This window comes from Mandrillus leucophaeus, unplaced genomic scaffold (assembly GCF_000951045.1).
Source record: "Mandrillus leucophaeus isolate KB7577 unplaced genomic scaffold, Mleu.le_1.0 Scaffold177, whole genome shotgun sequence".
NCBI classification, from domain to species: Eukaryota; Metazoa; Chordata; class Mammalia; order Primates; family Cercopithecidae; genus Mandrillus; species Mandrillus leucophaeus.
The window spans coordinates 4315606-4331223 of NW_012101776.1; the positions used below are offsets into that span (position 1 = coordinate 4315606).

Genomic DNA, 15618 nt, shown 5'->3' on the forward strand with positions numbered 1-15618 from the left:
CCAAGTTTATGGACACATAGAAAAGATTTGGTCGTTCCTTGAACCCCTTGAAATTGAAGTAATGCTACTAATATATGTTAGTGTGAACGTTTGTCTCGTGAAAGGGCTTTTTCAGTGTTATCGAATATTCTAAAATGAATTAAAAATTGTAACTCATTTAGAGGAAACCAGTTCTGAAAAGATGCTTATGTAACAGATTAGAAAGATGTTTGAATCCCTATGCTTTGATGCATCATTTGAAAATGTGAAGTATCCATGCCTAAATTTCTTCACAGAATTATACTCCTCAGTCTGCTATAAAATGTCTATGTCTACCTTTAGGTTGTTGTGATTGAGAAATGGATATCCTCTGATCTGTAATCCCATTATTCCAAACAATAAGTCTTACTTTCAATAAAGAATACAGAATTGTGGTAGTTCTCCAATCGTCTCTTAACCATACTTTACACAACACTATGAAAAGATGTGGTTGTTGAAGAGATTCCAGCTCTCAGCTGCCACAAAAAATACATTGTGGTATTTCCTCTCCATTACAAGAGAAGGAACTGAATAGGCTCACAGCTGCATTTTCCCTAATCTCAGGAGAGCAGGAAGCTCAGGTTAGCTTCTGCTCAAAGGGTTGTCCAGAGCTGACTACACTGAAATTTTAGAGTATTATGCAATTTCTTCACTGGATATCCAACATACGGTATGTGCCACTAGGTGTGAAATGATTGAAATTTTAATGAACAGTCTATACTTGAGTTTCTGAGGACCCCAGGCATTTAGAGATGGCTGGTCTGTGAAATACTCATGAATGAAAATGACCCCAGGTAACTGAATATTACTCTACAGATGTGTGTATTATACAGCCAAATAATGAAATGAAAGCCTCTCAGAATGCTGATTGTATTTGACATGCAGTTCCTTGTAATTGTTGCTGAAATAAAGTGACATAAGAATTTTTTCCACAGCTTCATTATAGATATGGCTAGATACGTTATTTGGGAAGTAAATTATACAATATTAATATAAGTGAAAGTGGCTTCTGTGGACTTATCCTGAATGTCACCACCTCAGGTCTTTTGAATAAAATGCAGCTTTGACCAATAGACAAAATAGCAACTGATTCATTTTATGGGTAAGAAGTCATTTATCATGGCACCTTAGTAAACACAAAAATCTTAAAAAGTACACACTCTCAGAAATGCAATCAAGTATAAGCTTCATCTTTTCTATTCCATAAACAATTTCTGAATGGTAGATGCTTAATTATACAGTATCAAGAAATCTTTTCATGAATATATTAAAAATGAATGCAAAAAAGTAGTAAGCCCCAGAATAGATTTAATGCACACAGTATACTTTTGTAACCATCTATTAATTCTCCCTGGCCATACAATTCCTCGGCTAACTAGAACTGCAATTAACCAAGCTATCCCAATTCTTAACCATACTGTATAAATAGGCATTTATTGTATTTTCTATACAAAGAAATGATTCTGTGGGAATTCTTCTAGTATTTCCATACCTGTCAGTCACTTATAACTACTTTCAAGGAAGAGACAAACTCCAGAGCAGTGAGAAGACAAAAAATAAAAATTCACGTAAAAGTTTGGCTCCATAAAAATAATTGAAAATTAGTAGAGTCAATGAATTTAAGGCTGAAAATAAAGATTTGAGATATGTAAGCACCACTGGGGTAAATTATTTTTATTTTCTCATGACGAGGCTTACAGCATGGCAAACAACGCACTCCCTGATTTCAAGAAATATTTGGTAATACTATAGGCCAACTTACTACTCAAATTTACTTTCTCATGGTCTGGTTTTGATGCACATTGCTTATGATCATGATTATAATTATTATGATTATGGATACTTTTTGAAGCATTCATGGACAATCTACAAATTATTGGACAACCTACAAAATATTTAAGGGTAAGTGTGCAACTCAATAATTGGTTACTTATTTTTATTTGTCTTTCAAAAATCTTTTTAAAATTTTTCTCCTTTTTTATTATTTCCCCCTTTTCCTTTCTTTCTCCTTCCTTCCACCTTCTTTTTCTTTTTTTGTCACTTATTAATAATTAGAATTATTCTTATACATCTTAATGTACATATGTAGATTTTCCCAGGAAACTTTGTCATCACCACCTCTACTTTTGCCTCTGTTACTTGCTGTATTAATTTTCCTGCATCTCAATGTCTTAATCTAGACCATGGAGATAATAATCTCTGACGCATGGTGTATTTGAAAGCAATGGACGGATAATGTGCAGGGCCCCTAGCCAAGTTCACACTGGGTGCTCATCATCCTTTCTGCCATTGAGGTGTCATAACAAGGAGTTATGCTTCCCCTCTCATTTCAAGGCCATCCACTGCAGAATGTCTCCTGTAGCAGTCAGTCTCTTGTGGCAATCTCCCGCATCTCACCCTTTGCCTAATATTAACCTTTATCTGCCTTCTCTTGTTCTTTAAAGATTTTGGTCACATCTAAGAGATAGGGCTGTTTGGACAAAACTAATATAATTTATCAATTGTTTGGATTCATAACTTTCCTAGAAGATAACGTTTTTTTACACTTAACTTCAGTTGGCAATGTCTGTGTTACTCTACCGAAATAAATTTGATGTGAAATATTATAGATGACCTGGCAGGTGTGTGAAAGATAATTTTGGTTTATTGGGTCTTTCCAAGCCCATTAAATGCTGTCAGGTATAAACTATATATGTACATTGTAAATTCTGGTCCAGTATGTGGTACATGCACAATAATCAGATAGAATTTTCTTCATTACTTTATTAATAAGCCAATCATTTCACTTATGTTGTTATTGGCTTCATGTGAATTTTTTAATATCTTAGGACAAGACATTTATTGATGTGATGTTTACTATTTAATGTAATTTATCAATTGGAAACTCATTAGTTCTAACAGCAAAACAAGCTTTTTGCTTCTCTGATTAAAACGTTCTATGCCACATCTAAGAGGATGAAGCAGAGACAGTGACTCAGAAAGACAGCTGGGTTAGGAAAATATTGCAATCCACAAATGCATGGGCATGAAAATACTTAGAGAAATATGAAGTCCATGACTATTTCCTTCATTAGCATCACAAATGGTTTCTCTGGAATTTGATTGTGGGTAAGAAAGAGTAGTCCAATTTTAATTCCCTGAAAGAGAGAAAAAAATAACAAAAGTTATTTAAATCTCTGCTGAGGATACAACTAAAGAAACACTGATTTTCTTAGCATTGATTGCCCCTTCTTTATACCACATACCTATTCCTTCACTATTACATCTCAAATATGTGATTGTGAGATTTTTACCTCCCTAAATATTAATTATTCAATGATCTTTAAGTTTTATAATTTTAATCTTTTCCTACACAAGTTTAGCATTGGGAAATAACCCCTCAATTAGCATCCCAACATAAGATATCCAACATAATGATGGCATTGATATCCAGAATGTGTAGTGGGTAAGGCATGTGGGGTGGACATAAATTTGGGAAATAATTATAAGACCGTTGAAAATACTTAAAATCAAATTTGTTTCATGCTCTGCACCAATTTCAAAATATAAAATTTTTGTCTTAAGATAGCAAATACAATATAAAGAGAACTGTAAGTGTTATGTTATAAAGAAAACTGCCACTGCCACATGCCAGTTATCTGCCTGTGCCTGCAGCATTTTTTTCTAATCTATTTTTCTGAATGTTCAGAATTGCAACCCAGCATCCTCTATTTTACTGAACTCTCAGCGTTAAGGCCTAGTGAATGTGACCTTGCTTTATTTACTTACGAAAATTGCCAATTGGTTATCTTGAACTTTAATGTTCTTTATTCCCAAGTTGGTATAAAGGGAAAATGTTCAGTAATTGATCTTTGAAGTTATTTCAATAGATTACATATGCTGATTTTATTTTATCGGTTAGCATTTATGTAAATTTTTAAAAATATATATATAGTAAAACAATTAGATCCTGTGTATTTCACATTTAACCAATGCCTACCAGTTTACTAATATCAATTGTTTACATCTGGTATCATTTTTTATTAGTCAGTATCCATGCTTGTTCAATTAAATGTTCTACTATCAACCATGTTTGTAGATACTAGAAAATATATAAGTGATTTTATTATTTTTAATTCAAATAAATACTATCTACCAAGGTCTCTGAAATTGGTTAATTTCAGATGAATATTCTCAGATAAGTAAAAGTAAAAATTATATCCTAATCTACAGCAGCCTGGACACATTTGGACTTTTGAGTTATTCATGGAATTATAAATAACACAAGTGTAAGCAGCACAGTGCACCTAGTTAAATATGATAATGTGTAATTATACTTGCCGTGACATTTTCTGAATGGTAGACAATACATCTAAACAATGGGTCTATGTTTTTGTTTTTGCTTTTTCTCTGTATCTGTGTCTATCATTGTTAAGGAAGTACATTCAATTTTTCTCCAGTCTAGGAAAGTAGTATTATTTTTCTAAATTACTTGTGATCATCTATACAGAGAGCAAGAATATTTTCTTCATAATATGAAATGCCATTTTGGCCTTTTATTCTTCACAGGGATATTTTCAGTTCACAGAATAATTTTTGAGCAAAACCAAGCACATGACTTTACATATTATTTGTTTAGTGGTCTGTGTGCATTTCTATCATATCTGTGTTCATAATAATTACTAGCTATTAGAGTATGTGTATTTGTTCATTATTGCATCTTCAGCATTCAACCCTTTGTCAAGCCCACAGCAAACTTGAGATAAATGTTTACTCATTGGATGAGTGAATAAATTACTTCAATTGCTGACGCTTTACTTTCAGTTTGTATGGTTGGAGATCTATGACCTCTCTCTACAAATATATTCAGAACATCTTGGTGTTGAACTAGAATTTGAGCTATAATCTTGTGGTACATCTAAAAATGTATCATTTTTCAACATTCATGAAAATAAAGGGCTACTACACCCCAAAGAAAATGAAACATTTTTTACAAAATTAGAAACTCAGAAGTGTTTTGGGGGCATAAAATATTGCATTAACTTTATTCAAAGTTATCATTAACATGGTTACTCAACCAACAAGTCCAAAGACATTAGAGCATCTTTTGAGTCCTTGTGTGTTGCATGGACCTGCTTGATTTGTCATACAAGTGGATGCAACAAGATTGAAGAAGATTCCAAAATAAAACAAACAAAAACAAACAAAAAACAAACACAGAGGAAGGATTGGCAGGTAATTGCAAAATTGCAGTACTAAATCAAACAACAGAGAAGCCTCTAGCAATAATTAAACTCAGAGTAGGAGTGGGGCAAAGAGTAAAGCCCTTGTTAGATGGAAAATATTTTTGCATGATACATATTTATGATCTCTAGCAAATTTCACCGATCTGTTGGGAATTAATATCCCTGTTTCCTCTCTTTTTTTGCTTTTATGTATAACTATCTCTTCTTTATCATAAACACTACAATCTTCCATTCCTCTAGTGCCTGAAAAGTAGCAGCAATGTGCCCTGCAACAGAATCTGCACACTACAGAGACACTACAAAAGCTACCATGAAGAAGCTACATAGATGATCACTGGGTTGTACCTCTCAAGTACTTTCTCAGAAGCCACATCCATATTATTGCTGAGAGTACATACTTTGCTATAAACCCTAACTGGGTTGACTCCTGGCTCTGCCATTTAGTAGCTGAGAGATTTTGACCAAATTACTGGCAGAGACCTTTGTCTCCTTGTCTATGAAATAAAATAAAAATAGCTACCACTCTGAGAATTTTCAATAAAACCTGTTAAATTTTACAAGGTTAACTGGCTGGTATTTAAGGTGTGCATTATCATGTGCTATCCTGGCCATCTTGAGAGCTGTGTTGATAACTGGCCTCACACAGATCCACCAAATCCTTTGGAAAATCCTGGTGAGGCTGACTCTTAAGGTTAGCAGACTGCAATCTTTACTCAGGTTCCAAAGCAAGGTGGAAAATTACTCATAATACTACATGAAGATGTCTACATATTTCAAGTTAAATCTGCTGTCATATCAGAATATAATTTCATAAAACTAAGCTTAATATCTTTTCTTTTGAACTTTTTTTTTTCTGTTCATTGTTTTTGCCAATATTTTACTTAAAAAGGTCAACTTGCTTTCGCGCGTAAGGGATTTCTGGAAAATACATTAGAAGGTCAAGCATATTTTTACAAAAAAAATTCTGAAACAACTAGGGGGCAGTGCTGCCAAATGATAGCTCAAAATCATCATTAGTCAGCTGAGGTGTGAAAAGCCATTTAGATCCAAAAAGCAGATGAGGGATTGTGAAGAAATGTATTAATTAAATTGAACGTCATATGAAAGCCAAATTCATGGTAGATTCAGACCACCATATTTTTCTATGTATGGGAATCTATGAGCCCTGAGTCATCTTTGGCTATTCCTTATTCCCATATTCATGAGGCCCAGCCTCACCTTTGTTGGGGTCTTATTTGGTTGGTAATGTATTTTTCAGCAGCCCTTTCTTTCTCATAATTCCAGTCTTAGTTCAGCTTCTTATCAACTAGACTAATCAATACCTTACCTGATACCAGTACATTTAAAAGATGTTGGCTTTCCAAAATTCAGCTTTCCTCCCCAAGAGGCGTTATAACATACAGTATAACATGCATGAGGGCCTGGCCCATGATGTCAGAAATATCTGTATTTGCAACTTGGTTTCACTATGTACTGCGAGATTTTGGGTAAACTGATTTACCTGGCTTAATTTCAGATTCTCAACCTTAATGATATAATTTTTTAGAACATGCTCTCCCTGCAAATGCACATCCCCCTTCCAATTTCCTTCTTGTTTCTCTGCTTTTTAAATAGACTCCTTGAAAATAGTATTTATACTGCTATCTCCATTTCTTCACCTCCTGTCTCTCTCTATAGCATACCAACTAGGCTTTTGCCACTACCTGTCTTTGAAAATAGCCTTTGTCCTCCTAACTAATTTTCTGCCTTTTGTTGTAGGCATTGTCAGCCCTTCTCCTCTACTCCTCTCACCTAATCCTTTATCTTCTCCTCTCTCCCCTTCTGTTCCTTTTCTTTCCTTTTCTAGGTAATGTCATTGTCTCTTAACTTTAAATAATGACTATACACTAACACTCTCAAAATCTGAATTCCACTCTAACAAAACATCTTGTGTACTCATAATTTTGAATTGTGACTGTCATTTCAAACTTTACATAACCCACGGGAATTTCCATTTCTGTCCTCTGAAACTTCAAGTCTTTCTTATTTCGATTTATGCTACCACCATCTACTTGCTGCTGCAAAAATAAAGAATAACAACAACAATAAAACAAACAAACAAAAACAGGAGTCATTCTTAATTCCTTTCTTTATACTTACCCTCTATCTGATCGCTCTGGTAGAATTCACTCTGGTGGGCTTTTACCTCCAAAACACATATCCATATTTTTCCCATATATGTCCACTGCTTATGCTGCCAATGTATCTCAAAGAAGACTGTTTTTCTGCATCTACTCTTGTATGCTTTACAGGCTGTTTTCTACACAGCATGCACAGTCTATTAATAGCAGTTATTATATCAGGTCAGTTTTTTTTCTTAAAACCCTCTAATGACTTCCTGTTGTAATTTGAATATGATATAAATTTCATGCCACTGCCTAGAAGGCCCTGCTTGCTTTATATACTCTTTTTAGCTCTTAATTCCTCTCAATACACTTTCTTTCTCAGACGCCATCCAGAAACAGTAGTCTTCTTTCAGTCTCTATAATCACACCATCCAATATGGTAGCTATGAGTCACAAATGACTATGATTACTTAAAATACAATTACCATATCTAAATGTTCTGATTTAAATTCATTTTGTAAGTCTGAAATATGTAGCATATTTTTAAACTTTAGTATAAAAAATTAAAGTAAAATATTTTCATTAATGTTTAATTTGATTAAATGTAGAAATGCTATTTAGGGTACATTACATAAAATAAGACAAAATTTAGTATTATTGTAATGGAACCACTTTTATTTTACTCTTTAAATGTCTAACAAATTTAAGGCTACATATGTGTCTTGTATTGTATTTCTAGTGTACCACATACTTCTAGAACAGACTAAACTTCTATCTCAGAAACTTTGTAATTTTTCTTTCTGGTTATCTTTTCTTTTTAATATTCTCTCCCAAAAAGCTCAATTTATTGTTTGTTCACCTCTCAGATCTCAACTCAAATTACATGGCCTCAAAATATTCTTGATTGATCATCCTACATAAAATTTACCAGCTCCCAGCTTCCCAGTTCTACCGTACTTACTCTTTGTAACATTTCTTATTTCGTTTCATTCTTAACCCTTCCAATTCCAAAGAATGTATAAGTTCAGCAAATGGAAGGATATTGTCTACCTTGTCAATTTCTGTGTCCTAGGATTCTATCATAGTCACTGGCAAACTGTAGACACTCAATTTATAGTAATTGAGATACTGAATAACTCGCTGGCTAACTGTCTACAATACTGTCATTTTAACCTCCATTTTCACTTACCCCATACCTAGCAGGTTTTTTTTTTTTTTTTTTTTTTTTCTGGGATTATAAAAAACAATTTCAGTTGGGGAAAAAATAAACTAGGATACTCTTGTTTGTCATTAATGGGGTATAGGAAATGCTACCCCAAAATGTGGAATCTTGCCATACTGACTATTTTAAGCCAAAATAAATTGAGAAAACTGTGAAGCAGGAAGGTCGCTCTGACTTCCCCTCTCTCCTGAAGAACCTCATGTGACAGATGTCCTGTCTTATTACAGGAGGGAAGAAATGTCACATGGGGAGTCCAAGAAGAATCTGAACAAACAAGCCTTGTTAAGTTTACCCCAGTTTATTATCCTTAGGTCATACTCTTTTGTGCTCCAATCACACTTTTGTATGACTTCCTGTAAAAATGCAGTTTTCCCTGGTTCTTTACATGTTCATTTCTGAAGGCTTTGCGTCATATAAAGCTTATGTTAGATACATTTGGTTATCCTATTTTTCTGTTGTTAATCTGTGTTTTGTTATAAAAGCCTCAGACATGAACCTTGTGATGGGTGAAAAATATTTTCTCTCCTACCTCATGTTGATGAATATGTGCCTAGCTTCAGTTCTCATTGCCATATGAGAACACAGGCAAGCGCTTCCTTGGGTTTGAATTTCTCACAGGCAGTTTGCATAATCTGTACATATTAATTATTCAATAAATTCATGTTGATTTTTTTCATAAACCACAAGGAGCAGATGCATCAGATCTTTAATTGAATCTGATCTTGTTAGAACACATATAGATTCAGCTGTAGTCAGTTACTTTTCAAAGATTCCCATGGAAACCTACAAAAAGGAAGGTAATAAGAGAAACAAAGATATTAACTCATTTAAGTTTCGCCAAATGATATCCATTTGAATCCTTTATAAAAAAATTCTTATTTTTTATAAAGAAGAGAGATCTGTTTTCTTTAATATTGATCAATGTTATGCTTTCAATTATAAAAAATCAGAGATGCATTTGTTGTGAATCCCCCTAATAAGCAAAGTAGAAACATAAAGAAATGCAGTGTGGAGACTGACAAACACACAGACTCCTTTGCATGAGTGCCCCTTTTTACACTTTTCTCAGACAGAATTATATTCCATTCTTATTTGGAGCTGGTTATTTGATAGGGAGAAGTCGGTGTATCTTAGGTTGCTTTCCATAATGAAAGAAACTAGTTCATACCTGGTAGAGAGGATACAGAGATGTGTCTTCCACATCCCCATTTAAGAAAAGAAATGCTAGCTTCAAGGACAGTGGTTATCTAACAGCCTCCAGCTATTAGCTTCTTTATGGTCAGCCTCAGATTTCGAGCCGAGGTGCCAATCTTCTCAGAGTGGCTGCCAGCCAGTGATTGACCAAGGCAGTGGTCCAAGGGCTCAGCCATGTGCAGCTGAAATAGAACTCCTCTAACAGGCAACATTTACTCTAGAGCTCCTAATGGGGGATACAACCTCTGTCACATCTAACCATCCCTTCTTCTTCCCCTTCTTTTGCTGATGTAAATTCTCAATAAAAAGGGTTGTACAACCAACTATGACTCAGTGTTTTCTTCCTGTAGTACCCAAACTGCAAAGCCTTCGGTTGTCCACAGTGGACACTTTCAGTACCTACTCTGTAGCAGCCATTCTATTTTATATACTGATAAGGTCTAGGAAAGGAACAACAACAACAAAAATAGGTAATACATTTCTTCCTTCCCTTACTTTCCACCCTGCTTTCCATTCTTCCCTACCTCCTTCCCTTCTTCCTCCCTTCTTTACTTTCTCCATGTTTTCTTCAATAAATATTTACTTTGCAATTAGACCCAGGATGTATAATAATAAACAAGAGAAAATACATAATTCCTGACCTAATAGGTGCCTACTCACCAGTAAAAATGCATTTTTAATAAGCTAGGTAATAGAAATTTTAAAAAATTGGAAATAGGTAAATGATAGATTAGATAGATAGATAGATAGATAGATAGATAGACATGGTATCCTTCAAAGTCACACAATTTCACATTTCAGGTTGTTATGAATACACCAAAGAGAGTGAACCCCATGAGTAGCCTAGATCTATAAAGATTCACTTCTGTTACTTATTGTAAAAGATGATATTTGTTTTTCCACTATTGGAGTTTATAATGATTAAATTTTTAATATGTCAATAAGACTGGAAAAATAAACACAAAAATCTAAGAATTATGAAGTTCACTTAAGTTCAGATATTTTAAAGAGTTCTGAGAAACTGGTTGTTCCTTATCTGGATTTACATAAGCCTGGTAGCTTGGATCTGATGTTTCCAAAAGCCTGCCTTCAGACAGATTATATATATTATATATATATAATACATATATACATAGAATCACTATACATACACACACATACACACACATACATGCATACACTTAAGTCTTGATTTTTTTATGTCAGAGGAATCTAGAAATCTGGCAAAAAAAGTTTTATGTAATGTTTATGGAGCTGGGAATTTTAATAAAGGCCATATAATCAAGACAAGTACTATTACTTAAACACAGCATGTTGCCATATTAGGCCTTGTTCCTCTGTCCGGTTAACAAAAATCTTTAATATGAAAGCATAAACATCTAAACTGATGAAATATTTTCCCTTATACATTTGCATGCATTCAGCAAAAGAACAATGCTTGAGTGTACTACTATTACACAAAAAATCCAGAAAACATATTTCTAGAAATACATTTTCTTATTCAACTATGGTCTTTAAGCATAATAGAGCTTTGCAGAAGGAAAACAGCTGCAGTGAAATTTTCTCTCTAAGAGAAGGAAGTTGGGGAGCAAAAAATGGTTGAATGTTTTAAGTGGTTGTTGATCTTCCTAAGAGTTAAAGTGGGTCAAGGAAACACATACAGAAACACCGATAAACGCAAACACAGCACTCACAGATACACAAGGGATCAGGCTGTCTCTTTCATAAGAAATTTCAAGTATAGGTAAAGGAGATATGTACTGAGAAGGTAAATTGGGTTTATTGCTAGCAGCAATAAGACAGCAACTATATAAGCAAGCCCTCTTTCCAGGAGCAGTTGAAAGGTTTCTTTGAGCATGACTGGACATGGCACCTGGCAAAGCAAACAACATTGCAATTAGGTATGTTTTCCACAAAATAAAAGCAGTTCCCCAAGGTTCCGTGTGTGTGTGTGTGTGCGCGCGCGCACACATGTGTGTTTCTATACCCTGAATTCAGACTTATTTACAGCAATATCCACTTTGTGGTACCTCCTTTTTTCATCGATAATTGAGGACTAAAGGATACAGACACTGCTGAGACAAGTGAGCTGAGGAACTTCAGAAGACCCAAACAAAGGGAGAAAAATAATTGATACCTTACTTGTTTTTATGAAATGATTTCATTTGGATGTGAGTTTTTTTCTTCCAAAGACATAGGACTCAAATTGTAGTCAATTAATGATTTAAAGATTCAAAACGACATTTTTGTATTCATGGTCAATTGTATAAAGTCTGGGATGTTGAACTATATCTTGAAAAAACATTTTCTTTTTGCTGTGAGAAATAAACTTCCTTGCAATTTTGCTTCTGTCCTCAATATCCTCTTGATGAATAAAGGGTTGAAAACATCATACAGGTCAATATCATCAACAAAAATATCTTCTATGAAAAAAAGAACAGGCTAAGTATTGTCAACACAAAGATGTATAGTATAGAATTGATATGGTTTGGCTGTGTTCCCACACAAATCTCATCTTGAATTGTAGCTCCCATAATTCCCAAATGTTGTGGGAAGAGCCCAGTGAGAGATAATTGAATCATGGAGTCTGTTCTCCCATACTGTTCTTGTCATAGTGAATAAGTGTCATGATAACTCATGGTTTTATGAGAGAACTTGGTTCTCATTCTCTCTTGCCTGCTGCCATGTAAGACATGACTTTCACCTTTCGCCATGATTGTGAGGCCTCCCTAGCCACGTGGAACCCTGAGTTCATTAAACCTCTTTTTCTTTATAAATTATCCAATCTCAGGTATGTCTTTATCAGTAATGTGAAAACAGACTAATTGAACAATATAAAATATGAAACTTAAAATCCGTTTACTTATAAAATGTATTTAATTAACTATACGTTATTTTAGTAACTATACATTTTAAAATACATGTTTACAATTCTTATAAATACACAAATTTGTAATAGTTTTGCCATATCTATTGAGTTTAAGTTGGGATAAGTACCCTCCACAATAACCTCAGAAAATCTCTTTCCTCTATGAAAATCTCTTTCATATTAAGGCAGTATTTAGTGCTTGTTTGTCTAACATTGTTCTAGGAATGCTTGGGAGATATAACAGGAAAATACATTAGCATGGAAGTATGCACTTGTATTTTTGCGTATTTTAAAGCCATAAGTTAAAATGAAAAGCCCAATAGAAAGATTAGCATAAAGGTTGGACAGGAATCTTTGGGTAGCAACAAAAGCTTTACCAGTGAATTTGAAAACTTGTCTCCAGCCATTTGGAGACTCCATATACATTGACTTAGGAAGAACAAAAATAAATCATATTTTAATACGGCCGCTGTTTCTGAAGTTACTCTGTTCGCTCTCAAGAAAATGCAGCAAAGTTTCTTGAAGAAGTCTAGTACCAATGAACAACTCCAAGGCAGCATATATTTTTATAGATAAACAATACCTGGAGTCAGATTGACTGAATTTATATTTGATTTCAGACTCTTTAGCTACGTGACCTAAAGCAATTTATTCAGTCTCTTTGACCTTCAGTTGGTTACTTTATTTGTACAAATGGGGACAATAATGGAGTTGTTTTGAGGATTAAATGAGTTCATACATGTAAAGTATAGTCCTTGGAACAGTCATAAATGTTCAATGAATGTTAATGTTAAAAAGGGATTCCTAGAGGTCTCAAGGGTGGCTGGCAAGACAGCCAAATAGGAACAGCGCTGGTCTGCAGCTCCCAGTGAGATCAACGCAGAAGGCGGGTTACTTATGCATTTCCAACTGAGGTACCCATTTATCTCATTGGGACTGGTTAGACAGTGAGTGCAGCCCATGGAGGGTGAGCTGCAGCAGGGCTGGGCATTGCCTCACCTGGGAAACACAAGGTATTGGGGAATTCCCTCTTCTAGCCATGGGAAGCGGTGAGGGACTGTGCTGTGAGGTACAGTGCATTCCAGCCTGGATACTACACTTTTCCCATGGTCTTCACAACCCGCCAACCAGGAGATTCCCTCAGCTGCCTATACCACCAAGGCTCTGGGTTTCAAACACAAAACTGGGTGGCCTTTTGGGCAGACACGGAGCTAGTTGCAGGAGTTTTGTTTGTCTGTTTCATACCCAGTGGCACCTGAAATGCAAGCAAGACAGAACCGTTCACTACCCTGGAAAGGGGGCTGAATCCAGGGAGCCAAGTGGTCTAGGTCAGCAGATCCTATCACTATGGAGCCTAGAAAGCTAAGATCCACTGGTTTGAAATTCTGACTGCCAGCACAGCAGTCTGAAGTTGACCTGGGGCGCTTGAGCTTGGTGAGGGAGGGGTGTCCACCATTCCTGATGCTTGAGTAGACAATATTTGTCACCTCACAGTGTAAATAAAACCACCAGAAAGCTCGAACTGGGCAGAGTGCACCACAGTTTGGCAAAGCCACTGTAGCCAGACTGCCTCTCTAGATTCCTCGTCTCTGGGCAGGGCATCTCTGAAAGAAAGGCAGCAGCCCCAGTCAGGGGCATACAGATAAAACTCCGGGCTGGGTGCAATGGCTCACATTTCTAATCCCAGGACTTTGAGAGACCCAGGCAGATGGATCACCTGAAGTCAGGAGTTCGAGACCAGCCTGGACAACATGGTGAAACCTCATCTCTACTAAAAATACAAAAATTAGCTCTGCGTGGTGGCAGGTGCCTGTAATCCCAGATACTCAGGGGTTGAGGCAGGAGAATCTCTTGAACCCAGTAGGCAGAGGTTCAGTGAAGTGACATGGTGCCATTGAGAGGTGACAATGTGCTAGCAGCCCTCACTCTCAGTGCCTCCTCGGCCTCCGGCCTCAGCTTCCACTCTGGCGGCACTTGAGGAGCCCTTCAGCCCGCCATGGCACCATGGGAGCCCCTCTCTGGGCTGGCTGAGGCCAGAGCCTCCTCCCTCAGCTTGCCAGGAGGTGTGGAGAGGTGCAGGTGGGAACCGTGGCTGAGTTTGTGGGCCAGTGTGAGTTCCCAGGGCATGGGCTCAGGCTGGGCGCATCCCACACCCAGAGTGGCCAGCCGGGCGGCGGCCCAGAGCAGTGAGGGGCTTAGCACCAGGGCCAGCAGCTGCAGAGGTTGTGCTGGGTCCCCCAGCAATGCTGGCCCACCCGGGCTGCACTCAAATTCTCACAGGGTTTAGCTGCCTCCCCAAGGGGCTGGGCTTGGGACCTGCAGCCCGCCATGTCTGAGCTCCCTCCATGCGGTGGGCTCCCACACAGCCTGAGCCTCCGGGAGGGGCGCCGCCCCCTGCTCCGTGGCGCCGGGTCCCATTGATAGCCCAAGGGCTGAGGAGCGCAGGCTCCGCTGGGGACTAGCGGGCAGCTCCACCTGCAGCCCCCCTACATGATCCAATGGGTGAAGCCAGCTGGACCCCTGAACTGGGGGACTTGAAGAACTTTTATGTCTAGCCCGGAGGATTTTATGTGCACCAATCACCACTCTGTGTCTAGCTCAGGGTTTGTAAATACACCAATCAGTTCTCTGTGTCTAGCTCAAGGTTTGTAAATACACCAATTAGTACTGTGTATCTAGCTAATTCTGTATCTAGCTAACTAGCACTCTGTGACTCTTTTAGCTCAAGGATTGTAAACACATCAATCAGCTCTCTGTAAAACAGACCTATGGGCTCTCTGTAAAATAGACCAATCAGTTATCTGTAAAATGAACCAATCAGCAGGATGTGGGTGGGGCAGATAAGGGAATAAAAGCAGGCTGATGGAGTCAGCCAGTGGCAACCCGGTTGGGTCCCCTTCCACACCCACGGAAGCTTTGTTCTTTCACTCTTTGCAATTTATTTTGTTGCTGCTCACTCTTTGGGTCCACGTTGTCTTTGAGAAC

At 36.9% G+C, this 15618-nt stretch overlaps 1 long non-coding RNA gene across 1 annotated transcript in view; it reads left to right on the forward strand.

The window, feature by feature from the left end:
* LOC105537640 overlaps positions 1-5806 on the forward strand; it is a 114866-nt gene extending 109060 nt beyond the window's left edge. Inside the window, exon 4 of the long non-coding RNA XR_001005751.1 lies at positions 5484-5806. This is a non-coding gene — a long non-coding RNA (uncharacterized LOC105537640). The remainder of the gene's footprint in view (positions 1-5483) is intronic.
* Positions 5807-15618: the final 9812 nt, after the last annotated feature.